The sequence below is a fragment of the Triticum urartu genome, chromosome 6A (genome assembly GCF_056163025.1).
Source record: "Triticum urartu cultivar PI428250 chromosome 6A, HENAU_Tu73, whole genome shotgun sequence".
NCBI lineage: Eukaryota > Viridiplantae > Streptophyta > Magnoliopsida > Poales > Poaceae > Triticum > Triticum urartu.
In genome coordinates, this window is record NC_141878.1 from 592,174,347 (window position 1) to 592,191,885 (window position 17,539).

The 17,539-nt window shown below is 49.0% G+C and overlaps 1 pseudogene; it reads left to right on the top strand.

Annotated features, from left to right (window-relative positions):
• LOC125541519 (disease resistance protein Pik-2-like) overlaps nt 1-15,770 on the top strand; it is an 80,254-nt pseudogene extending 64,484 nt beyond the window's left edge.
• Nucleotides 15,771-17,539: the final 1,769 nt, after the last annotated feature.

Below are 17,539 nucleotides of genomic sequence, written 5' to 3' on the forward strand. Positions count from 1 at the left end.
CTCACCTTTCTCGATCATTCTCTTCACATTGCTTTTCCAAGTAGACAGGGCCTTGCTCATCTTCGTGAGGGTAGCATTGTTCACTTTATTCCCTTTGAGGCTTGTGTTTTCAAATTCAGCGGGAACTTGTATCGTTCGTGCAGCTTCGTGAAGAGGAGGTTGCGCAAATTCCCTCGGTCAGGATGCCTCAGGTTCTCGGTGTTGATCGAGACGGTGCTCCGGAGAATGCACCCGAGCTGAAGCGAGTACCCCTTGACTATTCGTTCGGGTGCCGTTGGATTCCCGTCGGAGTCCACTTCAGTAACTTCCTCCTTGAGGGTGCGGAGCACGGTCGGGTGCCGGTCCTTCCGTTGCCTCTTCGGTTGGCTGCCATCTGTGCGTGCGCCGCCATCATTAGTGGTGGCATCCTCGGCGGCACCATCAGTGGTGGCATCAGTGGGGTCATCCTCGGCAGTACCATCACTGGTCTCAGGATCGGTGGGGAAGGCGGCGTCCTCATACAAGTGAGGTTGTTCCTCCATCTCCTGGGACAGCTCCCAGAATGCCTTGACGCCCGAACCCCCGGCCTCATCGTTGTTGGCCATGTTTCTCTCTAAATAGGAACAAAGTTTGGTCAAAAAGTTGGTTATTGTCAAGGAATAAGATCATGGTCTCATCATTTAGGGTTTGTCGACACCGAGGCATCCTAAAAGCTAAGCTTTTATCATTGAGGGTTTTTCGACGCCGAGGCACCCTAAAAGCCTAAGCTTTCATCATTTCGGTTTTTATCGACATCGAGGCAATCTAAAAGCCATGCATTAGTCACAAGTACGCCGGGGCACTTGATCCTACTTAATTAACTAATAAGATACCCCGGCCCATGCATTAGTCACAAGTACCCCATATGTCCTATTTTTAGCAAAGTCATGCTAAAATTCACGGAAAATTTCAGCATGATCTTTGCTGAAAATAGGACATATGGAGTACCCGAATTTGCCGGAATGGAAGTTAATCGACATTCCGGCAAACTCAAGGGCCTCTCGGGGTACCTGCAAAATTATTATCCAATGAAGGAATTGTGCCGCACACTGCTGCCTCACACTGCTGCCAAAATCATTATCGACATGCTGAACTTGTATTTCACTCTGCATAGCTGAACAGTCAAACAACCAGAAATATATAACAAGAACTGCACTGCAACGATACAAAGAATATATAACAAGAATGAGCCTCAAATAAAAAAACAAAAATTATGGAAAGCATGAGGGTTACACTATAATTATAGGAAAATTTACACTGTTATTAGGGGAAGTTTTATACTGTAATTACATATAAGAAGCATCAGGGCTACACTGAAAATTATGGGAAAACTTACACTCTACTTATATATAAGTAGCATGAGGGTTACACTATAATTATCGGGACAAATTACACTATAATTATAGCGTAAATTACACTCTAATACACTGTAAATACAAAAAAAATAATCATGGAGATTACACTGAAAATATGGGCTAAATTACACTGTAATTCTAGGGTATATTACACTGACAGATACACTCAAAATATGGGATAAATTGCACTATAATTCTGGGGTATATTACACTGAGAATTCATCAAAAGTTGCTGATCTTACACTAAAATACATCTGCACTGCAGGGCTTGTACACACAAATTCAGTGAGATGATCTAACACTGACAAAATAAAGGAAACACCTACTGAACCAATACAGGGCTAAAAACACATGGGGATTACACTTAAAAACATCCAGTGAAAGGCACTAGAAAACCATATAGACACAGGAATAAAGCAGAGCTGACTCATTAAATCTGATACACTGAGAAAACCCTAAACTAGGGAAACTAATCACCTGCATCTAACCTACCAGGAGGTAACTGAACAAATTGAAGAACTACAACAGCAACACGAACCAATACAGAGATATGAAAGCACAAGTTACTAGCATTTGCCTAAAAACTACATAACTAGGATATGAAAGCACAAGTTACTAGCATTTTCCTAAAGTGAAACTCTTGAGCAGCAAAGGGCATCATCATCAAAGTGAAACTCTTAAGCCCTACATAATTATGCAGCCTTGATCACACATGACATTACTGGATTTAGATCTATTGTAGTAAATATAAGTACTTGGATGCTCAGATTTAAAGTAAAGTGCATGAGCAGGCAATGCAAACACACAATCAATTGGTGAAAACCATCGACAACCTTGGGACAAATACGGTGCATCAAACCTAGATAATCAGTGGACCAATTCTAAGTATGTATCAAGAACTATAGCTAGGAAGTTAGCAACAGTTGAACTTGGGGATATACTAATCATGAACAATCTCTCCTGGTCGGTCCAACTCAGAAATCATACCATTGTCTAAAACTGCTTAATAGATTCAGATCATCTAATTGTGAATCATGTGATTTGGGGTTTCGATCATCTTTTACTTATCAATAAGATTGCAACAGTTGCAGACACCTCACACTAACAGTTTCGGACTTGAATAGATTCAGATAAGTAAGAAGAACATATCCGGAGGAGGGAGGGAGGATGGGGGTGCATTACCCTAATGTGCTAAATGACGTAAGCGCGTGCGCGCGAGGGGGAGAGGGGGAGAGGAGGAGGGGGAGCTCACGGTGGCCGTAGGGATAGGGCAGTGGGGCGCGGGGAGGATGTCGGGGACGACGACGACGCAGGGGAGGAGGCGACGAGGTCCGAGTGGTGGTGGTGCTCCGGCGACGGTGGTGTGGACGGGGCGGCGTCCGGGCCGCCGGCGACGAGGACGGCAGGGCGATGGCGTCCAACGAGGTGGGGCGACGGGGAGAACGGCGCCGACGTCGGGGCCTCAGGCGGCGGTGGTTGGAGACGTCGCGGCGGGGTCGAGGCGGCGTCGGGGCGGCGTCGAGGCGGTGGGGCAGCGTCAAGGCGGCGGGGCAGCGGCGTCGGGAGAGGAGAGGGGAAGGGGATCAAGGGCGAGGGAGAGAGAGGGGATAGGTTTGGGCCGGGGTGGAAATATGGATGGGGGCGGCACGGTACTAATGGCGCACCACCCCTCGGTGCGCCATAAGTACATCCATACTAATGGCGCACCTCACCCTGGTGCGCCATTAGTACATCCATACTAATGGCGCACCTCACCCTGGTGCGCCATAAGTACATCCATACTAATGGCGCACCTCACCCCGGTGCGCCATTAGTATTTGTGTTTAAATATGTTCAAACTTGTTTTATAAGACAGTAATAATTTTTTATAAGACAGTAATAATTTTTTTTATAAGATGGCTACTGCAACAGTAATATTTTTTTTATAAGACAGTAATAATTTTTTAAAAAATATCATCAAACAGTAATGCCGGTGGAGCGGGGGAGGGTGCGCGGGGTGCGGGGGGTCGGCGGCGGCGGTTGAGTAGGGGAGGGGTGCGGGGGGTCGGCGGCGGCGGTTGAGTAGGGGAATCGAGGGTGCGGGGGGTCGGCGGCGGCGGCCGGTGGACCGGGGGGTGCTCGGCGGTGAGGGGGACCGGATCTGGCGAGGTGGGATAGCGGTCCAGATGGAGGGGGATCGAGATCGAGTGTCCATGAAATTTCAAAATATTCATGATAGTTCAAAAAGTGCCCATGAAATACAATCGAGAAATGAAGGCTACGATTTAAATACAATCGATCTTAGCTAGCTATCTGTTCACAATCTTCTTGCCCTTCTTTTTCGCAAATGGAGTTCTTCTGTGGAACGGACGTCCTTTAGGTAGGGTGGTCCTGCTTCTTCTTGTGGTGTATGCTGCTACTTCATCATCGTCGTCATGTTCGATCCTCGGGTTGCCGTACTTGTCGAAGTCTTGCTCATTGGCTACTCCATCCAATCCGATGATCTTCCTTTTGCCTCTCCTCACGACAACACGACTGGGCTTTGACGGGTCGGTAATGAACAAGCTTTGGTCCACTTGGGAAGCCAGTACCCATGGCTCATTTTTCGCGGTGACGTTTGCGCCCGCGGTCTTGGATTTGGCTTCGGGTATAACCATGGTGGTGAAATACCGGTCTTCTTTTAGGACGCTCTTCACCCATCTGACACGGAACATCGGGACCTTCTCTCCAGCGTAGCTCAGCTCCCAGATCTCCTCGATCCTTCTGTAGTATCTGTCCTTGTCGTAACTGGTGTAGGATTCCATCGTTACCCCGGAGTTCTGATAACCATCGCTCTTCATGTCCTTGGCCTCGGTGTAGAATGTGTAGCCGTTGATATCGTATGCCTTATAGGTCATCAGGTTGTGCTCGGCGCCCTGTGACAAGGCGAATATGAGTTGTTCTTCCGCGGAAGAATCCTCATGTAAAGGGTACGACAGAAGCTTCTGCTTGAACCAACGCGTGAAACATGAGTTGTGCTCTTTGAGTATATCTCCGTCCGTCCTCTATTGGCCTCGGTCATTGTACGTCTTCTTAATAAAGGTTTTGTGCTCTACCACCCAAGGATCGACCACGTCTATGTGTTGTAGCGCGACTAGGTTTGCTCTTTCAAAGTCGGCGAGTCGACCCTCGAAGTCGACATGCATTTCGCAGCGACCCTCACGATGACCCCATCCAGCGAGCCTGCCGAGGTGCCTGTTGACGGGCAGACCAACGGGGTTCTCGATGCCTAGATAATTCGTGCAGTAGGAGATGCACTCTTCGGTCAGAAAGCCCTTGGCTATGCTTCCCTCTGGACGTGACATGTTGCGAACGTATCCTTTGATGACACCATTCATCCTTTCGAACGGCATCATGCTGTGCAGGAACGTTGGCCCAAGTTGGATGATATCGTCCACGATATGGACCAGCAGATGCACCATAACGTCGAAGAATAAGGGCGGGAAGTACATCTCAAGCTCGCATAGTATCACCATGATCTCTTCCTGTAGCCTTCTGAGTTGCCTCACGCCAACAGACTTCCGAGAGATGACGTCGAAAAAGTTGCATAGGCCAAATAGGGTTTCACGGACGTGCGCGTCCATGATCCCACGGATTGCAACTGGAAGTATCTGCGTCATCAGCACGTGACAGTCGTGAGACTTCATCCCGCTGAACTTCTGCTTCGCTGGGTCTAGGTATCTGCTTATCTTCCCCCGCGTAACCGTAAGGAAGTTTTACTCCTACGAGGCAGGTGAAAAACTGCTCGATCTCCTCCTGACTTAGAGTGAAGCACGTGGGAGGGTAGTCATTTTCGGTCTTCTTGGCCTTTTTGCCTTTGCGACGACTTTCCGTGTCCTACTTCGCCTCATCATCATCATCATCATCATCATCATCATCATATAGAGCATGAAGCTCCTGCCTGATGCCCATTGATTTCAAGTCTGCCCTTGCTTTCGGCCCATCTTTGGTCCTCTCTGGCATGTTGAGCAGGGTACCAAGCAGACTCACGCACACGTTCTTCGTGATATGCATGACATCAAGGCTGTGAGGCACATGGTGGATCTTCCAGTACGGCAAGTCCCAGAAAACAGACCTCGTTTTCCATACCTTCAGCAGCGGCTCTGGCGCCTTTCGCTTCTTTCCCGGCTCTGGCGCCTTTTGCTTCTTTCCCGGCAGTGGGAAATCTTTCCTCGCCTATTTCCTCGCCGCTCCTCGTACGCGGGCGTCCTCGGGGTTCAGTTTCACCATCGAACAGATCCTTGCGTTTTCTCAACGGGTCATCGTCGCGAAGCCACCTTCGATGTCCCATGAACACGGTTTTCGAAGACCCGGGATCTCTATCTAGCTGGCGATACGTTGTGTCATCCATGCACCTAACGCATCCAGAAAATCCGTGGACCACCTGCCCCACGACATATCCGTAACCGAGATAGTCGTGCACCATCGTGAGCAGCGCGGCTCTCATACGGAAATATTCTTTCTCTGCGGCGTCCCACGTATTGGCTGGCGTTTTCCACAACGTGTCAAGCTCCTCTTTCAGCAGCCCCAGATACAGATTGATGTCGTTCCCTGGTTGTTTCGGTCCTTCAATTAGCATACTCATGTGAATGTACTTCCTCTTCATGCACAACCAGGGGGGAGGTTGTACATCCACACAAACACAGGCTAGGTGCTATGTGTGCTTCTCTGGCTGCCAAACGGATTGACTCCATCGGTGCTCGTGCCCAGCACGATGTTCCTTGGATCGTTCCCAAATTCTAGGTCTTTGAAGTTCAACGCTTGCCACTAGCTCGCATCCTTAGGGTGACTCAGCATCTTGTCTTTTTTATCTATCTCCGGATCATTTGCGTCATCTTCTCGCTTCTTCTCCTCCCTATCCGCATGCCAACGCGGGAGCTTTGCTACCTTAGGGTCCGCGAAATACCGCTGCATACGAGGAGTGATCGGAAAGTACCACACCACTTTTCGAGGAGCTTTCTTCCTCTTCTTGTATCGAGTGACGCCGCACACCGGACATATGGTAGACTCCGCGTGCTCGTCCCGATAAATTATGCAATTGTTCATGCACACATGGTATTTCACGTGCGGTAAATCCAGAGGACACACGATTTTCTTCGCCTCCTCCAAACTGGTCGGGCACTTGTTCCCCTTAGGAAGACGTTCGTGCCAGAATGACATGTTCTCGTCGAAGCATGCGTCGGTCATTTTGTGTTTTACCTTCATCTCGAGAGCCATGAGCGTTACTTTCAGGCGGGTATCCTCGGGCCTGCATCCTTCATACAATGGAGTAACCGCGTCTAACTCAAGTTGATCCATCTTGGCTTTCTCTCGGGCGGCAGCTCTTGCGTTATCCGTCTGCTTGAGAAGCAGCTCTTGAATATGAGGGTCCTGCATCCAGCCCATCGATGGTCCAGCGTCGTCTGCTCCGCCGGCATCATCATCTTCATGATCATGCCCGTCGTCTGCTCCGGCATCTTCCTCATCATCATGTCCTGCATCTTCTACATGATGACTGTGTACAGCATCACCGTCGTGATCATCTCCTGGGGATTCTTCGTCTTCTCGCCCGCCCGAGCCGCGGTGGTTGTCTTGCCGCCCTTCCTCATTTCTTGCCCGGCCCCCGTGGACGACTTCGTAGTCATCTTCATCACCTTGCCACCGATAGCCATCCATGAAACCACGCAAGAGCAGGTGGTCCCGCACCTGCCCGGATTCCGGGTCCGCAATAAGGCTCTTCATTTTGCATCTTCGACACGGACATCTTATCTCCGTCTCGTTCTTTTGAAGCATCTCGGCCTTCACGGACCTCAAAAACCTATTCACGATGCCTTCGGTCATCGTGCGAACCATGGTCGCCTGCGGGGTAGAGCAAAACGATATTTTAGAACCAAGAAAAAAATTTGGCATGACTTTCCCTAAAAATAGCACCAAAAAGAATGCTTAATGCCAAAATTCTCGCCGAAACGGGAATGAATCAACATTCCGGCAAAATATTGGCAACTATCGCATTTCAAATACCGGTACACCTCCAAACACAAACACATATGCAACACCACAAACATATGCAACACCACGAACATACATAGATCTAGCTAGGCCATAAAAAGTGCATGTGCACATTGTTGTAGGGAGAACAACATAAATATAGCTTCCCCCCTTACTTACCTATCAAAACAAGGTAATTTAACCACTTAAATTGAATGAATCTATGGTGGAAATGAGGTGAAAAAGAGGAGGCACCCGAGACAAGGAGGAGGTGGAGAGAATGAAGTGGGGAGAAAGTGAGTGTGGGTAGGAGAGGCTGTCCAAAATATCTTGTTGCTGCCCACTTACTAATGGCGCACCAACTCTAAATGCGCCATTGGTAATCCAGGTTACTAATGGTGCACCTTCTGGTGGTGCCCCATTAGTAGTTTTGCAAAAAAAACATACTAATGGCGCACTGTCCCACAGTGCGCCATTACTAGTTTAAACTAGTAATGGCGCACGGTGGAACAACGCGCCATTAGTAGTTTTGCAAAAAAGGGAATAAAAAATATAATAAAAAACAACATTAGTGGCGCACTTTCCGACAGGTGCGCCATTACTAGTTACAACTAGTAATGGCGCACTATGTCTGGATGCGCCATTAGTATGTTTGGACAGGCGCACTAGTTCAAAAAAAAATTGATACTAATGGCGCACCCTGGGCCAGGTGCGCCATTAGTAGTTTCAACTCTAATGGTGTATTAGAAGGTGGTGCCCCATTAGTGTCAATCTCATCTATAGCCCTTTTTCTAGTAGTGACCTCTTGATTGGCTACCTCGAGAGCAGCTTTCAGTCTGGAGTTCTCCTGCTCAAGAGTTCCGACCGAAGCCATTTTCTCTTCAGCAAGCCTCGTTTTCTCCAAGACCTCCTTCTGTGCTTCTGCAAGATCTTGATCCTTCTTCTTCAGAGCTTCTTCCAGTTTATCTGCGGCACGTCGAGTGAAATCAACATCAAGAATGGACAAAAAAGAAAAGTCACTCGCCAAGAATGGAGAACCTCACCAGCCATACCTTTTGCTTCTTCTTGCGCCTTCTTCAAGTTCTCTTGAGCAAGCTTCAAGTTAAGGTTGAGCTGGATCTGCTGATTCTCCAACTCAGTATAGCGAGCTATAAGTTCGCAGGATTTCTATAAAAAAATCAGTCGACAAACGTCCAAGATAAGTTGCTTCCGAGTAACTAAGAGACAATGATGACGTTTCTAAGACCACAGCCGAATCAAAAACATTCGACAGTAGTCTCGGGGACTACACCCAGTGGGTGCACTCAGCGTGCCCCCATTGTAAAAAAAAGTCGACTGCCCACAGTCGACCGGATACAGTTCCATTCGACATGGCCTGACCGGACCGAGTGAAGAAATACAGCTACAGCAACACAATATAAAGACTATAGTTGACTGCCAACAGTCCACCATAGTCTCGGGGACTACACCCAATGGGTGCACTTAGCGTGCCCCCACTCGTCCAAGAATTGGCAGACACACCCAGTGGGTGTACAGATACAAAGATCTTCGGAAAAGAGATTCTTCAAACAGCATATCGTAACAGACCAAGTGTTGAGTCGACTGACCTGGACGTTACTCTAAAGAGCCGAACTCGCGTCATAAGCTGCTTGGTTGGCCTCCCGAGCCACTTTCACTTGTTCCATCATGATCCCCGCCTGGCGTATGGCCTCTTTTGCGGCAGCCGCTTGGTCCTCAGGGACGGGGTACGTGGCGAAGAGCGAAGGCGGATCCGCAGTCGACGTTGAGGGCTGCACGCTCGTCAGAGGAACAGCGAAAGTCACAGAAGCCCGAGTGGTGTCACCACCATCCCGAGCTACGGCCTCAGACGCCGGAGCAGATTGGGGGGTCTTGTCAGCCGACGCCCTCCTGTTCCTTCTCACCCTCAGCGGTTCGTTGTCATCGTCATCCAGGAGGTTGATAACATGAGGAGGAGCTACAAGAAAAAATTCAATCGACCAGAGTTGCAATAAATGTCCAGTCGACTCAAAGCAGAACATCAGTAATCGTACCAGGGTTGGAGGTAACAGCGTCCTCCATCTCTTGGTCGTCGTCCTTGGCGGAGATCTCAGAAGTAGCAGCACTTCAAATCTCGAAAGTCAGTCAGTTGGCTCAATGAATCGACCAAGGATCTGTCCACGGTCGACAAAGGAAAACAAGTTTTATTATTACCCAGAAATGGTGGGGACAGCCATCTTCATCTTGGGCAGAGCCTTGGGCGGCTTGGACGGCGTCGCGCGTGGGTGCTTGGGAGCCTTTCCAGTCGGCGTAGGAAAGAGGTCCTAGGGCGTTTCGACGACTGCCCAACAGGAGCAGTCGCCTTACCACGTTCCCGCGCTGGATCGTGTGTGAGCTTGGATCGCCTCTCCGGGTGGGGGGTTCAACCTCCTCCTCCTCCTCTTCGCTGGAGTCGACATCGTCGCCTCCCTCTCCTTCACCGTTGGACTCCCACTCGCCTTGATCGTCTCCGCTCTCACCTCCGCTCGGCTCCCCTTCCTCAGTTGGCTCTTGTGCCCCGTTGGGCGTCGAGTACATCTCAGTAGTCGCCTGGAAAACAACAGACAAGACAAAAGTTAATCGACCAACTCAAAGAAGACCAACGAAGAAAACAAGATCTCAGTCGGGAGCATAAAGACAGACCTGGTCCATGTCATACGAGTTGTCGAGTGGAATTACCTTCCTGGCACCTCGGGGGTTTTCTTTGTTTCCTGTGATGCTTGACAGCCACCCCTCCAGCATCTCATCAGTGACCTCCTCTGGGTGGACCCGAGTGGTGTCATCGAGACCCGAGTACAGCCACATCGGGTGGTCACGAGCCTGGAGCGGTTGGATGCGCCTCCGAAGGAAGACCTCCAACAAGTCCATACTAGTCACGCCCTCGCGGACAAGCTCAACCACTCGACCAGCCAGCACTTTGACTTGGGCCTTTTCTTCCGGCGTCACTTTCAGAGAAGCAGGTTTTTCAGCTCGGTCGAGAGAGAAAGGGGGAAGACCAGTCGACTGTCCTGGGGTCGCCTGATCTTGACCGTAAAACCAGGTCGCCTGCCAACCACGGACCGACTCCGGGAAAGTGATAGATGGAAAACAACTCTTTCCCCTCGTCTGGATCGCCAGGCCCCCGCACAGCTGGATCACCTGCGTCCTTTCGTCACTCGACTTGGCCTTCTTGGCCGATTGAGAACGGCAGGTAAAGATGTGCTTGAAGAGTCCCCAATGGGGGCGGCAACCCAAGAAACCCTCACACATGGAAATGAAAGCAGCAAGGTATACGATGGAGTTGGGAGTGAAGTGGTGGAGCTGCGCTCCGAAGAAGTTCAGAAAGCTCCGGAAAAAAGGATGAGGAGGCAGAGAAAACCCGCGGTCGATATGGGTGGCTAGGAGCACACACTCACCGTCACGAGGTTGGGGTTCGATCTCTCTCCCCGGGAGACGCGCAGCTTCGTGGGAAATGACTCCCCCCTCGACCATGTCGTCAAGATCTTCTTGCCGGATCACTGACGGCATCCAGTCGCCCTGGATCCAGCCTCTGGGCAGAGCAGACCTTGAGGAAGATCCGCCCCGAGCTGACCTCTTCCCTTTCCCCTGCGCCGCCGCCTTCTTCGCGCGCTCCAGAGCGGACGTCTTGTCCTTCGCCATCGTCGCCGGCAAATCTCGAACGGGCCTGCGGCGCTAGGGTGAGAGCGGAGGTGGCGGAGGAACTTGCGGAGGGAGAGAGGAAGAAGAGGGCACACTGTTTGGAAACCCCGAGCCGGCGGCTTATAAGAGGCCGCTTCCGAGTGGCTGACTGGTAGGACCAGGCTATCCAGTCAAATCCCGCAGCAGACGCGCGCGCAGTACGTGGCGAAAAAGGTGGCGCAGAAATCGAGGAGCTTCCGCTTTATCGCTTCCGATTACTGCGGCTGCTCCCGTCCCGCGCGCTTCCCAAAATCCGAACCCCGCGACATCCGCGGGTTCTAGAACGATTCGTCAGACAGAAGACCCCTGTCACACCATCATTCGGAGCTTCACAAGCAAGGTAATTCACTCGACGGAAGGCCTGGAATGGATCAAGGTGACTGAAAGAGGTTGATGACGTCATCCGTGACGATTGACCCAAAACGAGGCACTCATGCAGCCAAAAGAACCAGTCGGAAAGGTCTCCAACTCTTTCCCCACTCTAACCTCGATCCATTCGGGGGCTAATGATGGAGCTATGTACCTAGGGTAGGGGCACGGACCTGTCCAAAGAGCCCTACCCAAGGACATCCCTAGAAGAAGTCACCTTTCAATCGACTTGAAGGTATCCCAGTCGACGGGTTCAAGACACTCGACCAAGAAGCTATCACTCGACCATGAAGCCAACCACTCGACTGCCAGGAGACCTAAAGTCACTCCGCAGGCAAACGGTTGGCTATTAAGTAGTCTTTATGGTCATTATAGCACTTTATTAGGGGTGTTACCAGTAACTCCCAACCTTAAATGTACCTTAAACCCTGCATTACTGAGGGCAGGAGGGGGCCGGCGAACTCTATATAAGCCACCCCCCTCCTCAGTATGAAGGGTCCGCACCCCTGTTATTCACACACGCATAATTCAATCGACCGCCTCCGGGCACCGAGACATAGGGCTGTTACTTCCTCCGAGAAGGGCCTGAACTCGTAATCCTCGTGTGCTTACAACTCCTCCATAGCTAAGATCTAGCCTCTCCATACACACCCCCCTACGTCACTGTCAGAGTTAGAACCACGACAGCCAGCACATGGACAAGGCATAAAACCATCCGCCCGCTTGTTTGCCTCAGCCGCAAGCAGAAAAGTATGCACTCCCTCAGCAAATTGGGGAGAGCATCAGTCATCGTACATCCATTGCCGGCTCATCTTCATTACACAACACCGAATAGACCAAATTAATACAAGTTCATACATAAAGTTCATACAACACTTAAATGCAACAAACAAATAACTCTCTAGCTAAAGCATTTAAATGCAACAACAAATGCGATCAAGATCGCAACTAAGGTAACAATTGATCCAACAGCATAATGATACCAAGCCTCACTATCGATGGCATATTTTCTAATCTTCCTAATCTTCAAGCGCATTTTCTCCATCTTGATCTTGTGATCATCGAAGACATCGGCTACATGCAACTCCAATTCCATCTTCTCCCCCTCAATTCTTTTTAATTTTTCTTTCAAGTACTTGTTTTCTCTTTCAACTAAATTTAACCTCTCGACAATAGGGTCGGTTGGAATTTTCGGTTCACATACCTCCTAGAAAAAATATCTATGTCAACTTGATGGGCATAATTTGTCATAAACACGAAATGCAACTAGTTTTAAAAGAGAATATATATACCACATCCGAATCATAACAAGGACGAGGGCCGACGGGGACGGATATCAAAACCATGGCACTATATGTATAACAAACAACGTACGGGTAAGATAATTATATGAGTAACTATATATCCAAATCACACAAACATCAATTTTTATATAAAATTTCATGAACAAGAGGCTCACCACAAGGTGGTGCCGGCGACGGGACGGTGCGGGCGATCGACGGTGGTTACGACGGAGATTTAGAAGGCACTAAGTAAACAACACCTACATATGCAAACTAAGTGTTATTTTTTTTACCTCAAATTGCATATAAATCAAATACTAGCACATATATATATTTCCTTCCAAATTACTAAACTCACAAATTAATCACTATATAAAGCATTGCAAGAGCTAATCTAGCAATGAGAGATGAAAGGACAAAGTTGCTAACCTTTGTGATCATTTGAATGGATGTGGGCCTTCAAATCTTGACAAATTTTGGGCAAAATGTGTGATGAGCTCGAGAGGAAGAAGGGAAGAACAGAGAGGAGAGGGGAAAGGGGAAGAACAAAGCGAGCTCGGGTGGACGAAAGGTTTATGTAGGACGACCTTTAGTACCGATTCGTGCCAAGAACCGATACTAAAAGTGCTGGAGGGGCCTCAGACTGACAACATCCTGCCACCACTCTCATTAGTACCGGTTCGTGGCACGAACCAGTGCTAAAGGTTCGCCACGAACCGGTACTGATGAGAGCGGCCCGGCTAGCCGTTGAAACCGGCACTAATGTACACATTAGTGCCGGCTCTAATTCAAACCGGCACTAATGTGCTTCACGTTTGACCCTTTGTCTACTAGTGTGATATGGTAGAGAATATTCATTACCGACAATTTCGCCGAGGTTCATAGAAATGAGTTGAATACCACAAACAAGTCTTTTTATGTATTCCCATGGTTATTTTTTAGTAACTTTGTTGTTCGTGCTTATTTGCTCGACGTCTATGGTTCTAGTTAGTCAAATAATCCGAATGCAAAATTATACGACTGCCTACTGGTAAATACTCCATTCATTGTAGTATCAAATTGCCATGTACCACCGTACCTTGACTTGCTAGCATCTTTCATCTGCACTTGGTCAGCTTTTTCTATTGAGGACCGCTATACAGACAATTTCAGCACAACACTCCATATCACACCATCCATTGAAAACGCCAATGTACAAAAAGTTCTTGGATTAGGCATCGTAGCAGGATCGTACAAGCAAATGTAGTCCGTGAAGTAGTTCCGTTTTCTATTTGGCAGTACTAATTCTGATCAAAATTGGTGTGTCAAGGCTAGCTAGATAGTACTAATAATTTCTTGTTTTTTAATTGCAGACTTCTAAGGTGCATCCTAGAGTAATGCAACAAGTAGAACTTGCATTAACCAAGTGTGGCGGACTGCCGAAAGTAATAATCGCGGTATGTCATTACATGGCCACCAGAAGTATAGATGCTGTAATGTCATGGGAGTTACTGAATAATGACTTTATGCACGAATTGGAGGGCAGTTCTTATGGCCTACAGGGCCTATTTTTCTGGATGCAATCCTACTTCCCTTCTTGTCCAGATTCCCTCAAGCCGTGTGTCTTCTACCTGCCCATTTTCCCTCCAAACTACAACATTCGGCGAAGACGTTTGTTGAGGCGGTGGATTGCAGAGGGCTACTCGAGAGACACTGTTAATGCTACCGCAGAGCAGAATGGGGAGAAGTCCTTTGAAAAGCTGGTTGACCTGAGTATGATCCAGCAGCTACCTCAGACAATCAAGTTGGAAGACATAAGCGTGGCTTTGTGCAATGTCAATGGTTTTTTCCGTGAGTACATTGTCTCACAGCCAATGGAAGATAACATGGTTTTTGCACTGGAGGAGCGTTGCAGCCAAAACTCGCAGTACATAGGTAGGCACCTTGTCATCAGGAGCAGCTGGGACAGGGACAGGTATGTGTGTGAGAGCATCGACTTCTCCCGACTACGATCTTTGACAGTGTTTGGCGACTGGAAGTCATTCCTGGTCTCTGAAAAGATGAAGGTGCTTCGGGTGCTGGATCTGGAAGACACCTCAGGTGTAACAGACGACGACCTCGAGCAGATTGGGAAGCTACTGTCTCGCCTCAAGTTTCTCTCTCTACGAGGATGCACGAGTGTATCCCGTTTGCCCACTTCATTGGGCAATCTGAAGCAGCTGGAGACTCTGGATGTGAGACATAGCTCTGTGACTATGTTGCCACGGACCATCATCAACCTGCAAAAGCTACAGTATATTCGTGTCGGCACCACCACGATAGCACCACCACGAAACTGACGGGTTTGGACACGCTAGGTGTTGTCAATGTTGGCGGCAAGGGAGGCAATGCCATCCTCAGGGAGCTCAAGAATCTTACCCAAGTGCGCAAGCTCGGGGTGTCTGGCATCAACCGCGACAACATCCGGGATTTCTGTTCTGCCACCTTGGCTCACGGCCATTTGCAGTCTTTGTCGGTGCGTCTAGATGAGAATAGCCAAGATTTCTTCTCTTGTTTGGATGGCATGCCAGAGCCTCTCAAGGGTAACCTAAGGAGACTTAAGCTGTACGGGCATGTAGACAAGTTGCCAGCCTGGATCAAGCACTTCAGCAATCTCATTAAATTGGATCTTGAGATGACAATACTAACGCCGGAGATGATGGATTTCCTGGCAGATACAAGATATCCCAGAATCTTACGTCTCCATGTCAAGCCAATTCAAGATGTTGAGCACAGTTTTTCTTTGAGGAGGCGAGATTGTAACGTCAACTTTTTGTCCCTTCGGATATTGGAGATAGATTGCAGCTCCAGGCTACAACTAACTATTGGAGAAGGGGTAATGAAATCTCTTTACCTGCTGAAAGTTCACTGCTCCAGTGGGTCGCAGATTTCTGGGCTAGCGCATCTAAAGTGCCTCAAGAAAGTCTGGGTTATAGGTTGCTGTGACGTGGCACTCAAGCAAGATCTCGAGCCACAACTTGTAGACCATGCAAGTGAAGATAAACCTGTTTTGAAGCTGGAGGAATGATCTGCTTCTTGACGATGTCCCTTCTCTTCTCTACGTCTTCCTAATCACGAGGCCACCACTCAGCCATGACCTATGAGACATTCATTTGATATTATTTTATGGACCCCGATAACTGCCACACGTGTGGTGTATCGGGTGGTTGTGCCGCACGTCATGTATGGCATGGAGACGACCCTGCCCACACGACCGCGTCCGGGCGCGCGCACCCACACCCCGCACGTCCGGTGCAGCGCGATCGCCCCGCACGAGCACGTCCGGGCGAGCGAGCACGCGGCACGCACGACCCGTCTCGGCCGTCGCCCCTCCCCGCCTGCGAGCCACACGCCCCGCGTGTCAGTAACCACGCGTCCCGCCGCGATTGCCACGGTCCGGACCCTCTTCAGTTGCCATGTTGCTGAACTACAGTTGCCATGCCGGACAACTACAGTTGCCATGGTTGCTCAACTACAGTTGCCGTCTTAGGTCAAAGTGCCGGATGCAATTTTTGGGCAACTGCAGTTGTTGCCATGTCGGACAACTACAGTTATCATGATTTTGGAAAACTTTAAGAGTTGCCACCTACAAACACTGGACAGTTGCCATGTAGCACTAAAAAACATGGCAAAAAACATGTTGCGGGTAAAAAGAGAGTTGCCATCTGCTTACAAGCACGCTAGGATAGTTGCCATGTATCCTGCAAAACACATGGCAACTGATGGCTTTTGGTGTGTGGGAGAGGAGACGGGAGGGCAGTTGCCATGTATCCTGCAAAACACATAGCAACTGATGGCTTTTGGTGTGTGGGAGAGGAGACGGGCATGTGGGTGACGGTGGTATCTTTAGGAGTTGCCACCTACTAACACTAGACAGTTGCCATGTAACGCTACAAAACAGACGTGGCAACAATAATATGTTCGGGTAAAAAGAGAGTTGCCATATGCTTACAATCACAAATAGGGCAGTTGCCATGTACCCTTCAAAAACATGGCAAATGACAGATTAGGTGTGGGAGAGTGGGTGAATGACAGTCGTGGGAGATGGGGAACATGAGTGGTGCGTGGCATGCGGGCGCGACAGCAGTTCCATCGCACGCCCCGGCTGGCGAACGTTGGCCGCGGAGAGAAAACAGGCGTGTGGGCGAACTCCCCCACATGCCACACACACGAGTGGTCCTACGTGGCACATAAAATCAACCTTTTTATGCCAAGATTCGTGCAAAAGACGTTGGACGGTGATGTAGGCGTGTGGGCGAGTTGGCTAACGCCCACACGTATGGGCGTTAACATTTCCGTATTTTATAAGAAACAGAGTTGGTGATGATGGTATAGACCGGGGGTGCATCCTCCTTTAAAAAAGTAGCTGCGTTCCAAAATTAATCTGTATTGCTGACCACTCGCTGGGTGCCTTCCCCATTTTTTTTTCACGCAGCATTTTCTGTAAATGCTCAGCATTCAGGAAGCGATACTGCTTGCTGGACACCGTCGCGTATTGTACTGTTTTCTTTTCTTTCTTTTACATGTCGTAACACTAGGAAATGAGGTCTCGTATAGGGTTTGATGGATTGTATGAGTGGATAGAAAAATATTTAGGAGGACCATAATGCCACTCTGCCTTTTCTCGTGTTGTTAAGGTAGCTCTGTGCCATCTATTCCCGGTGGCCAGTGTTATTTTTTGTTTAGTTTGCTTTGTACCATATATTCCCATAGAGTAATAATTTATCACCATATATTGATCGTCAGACTTGAACTTGGAGCTGCACCATATCCTTACTTTTGTCTTCCTCTTGGTAG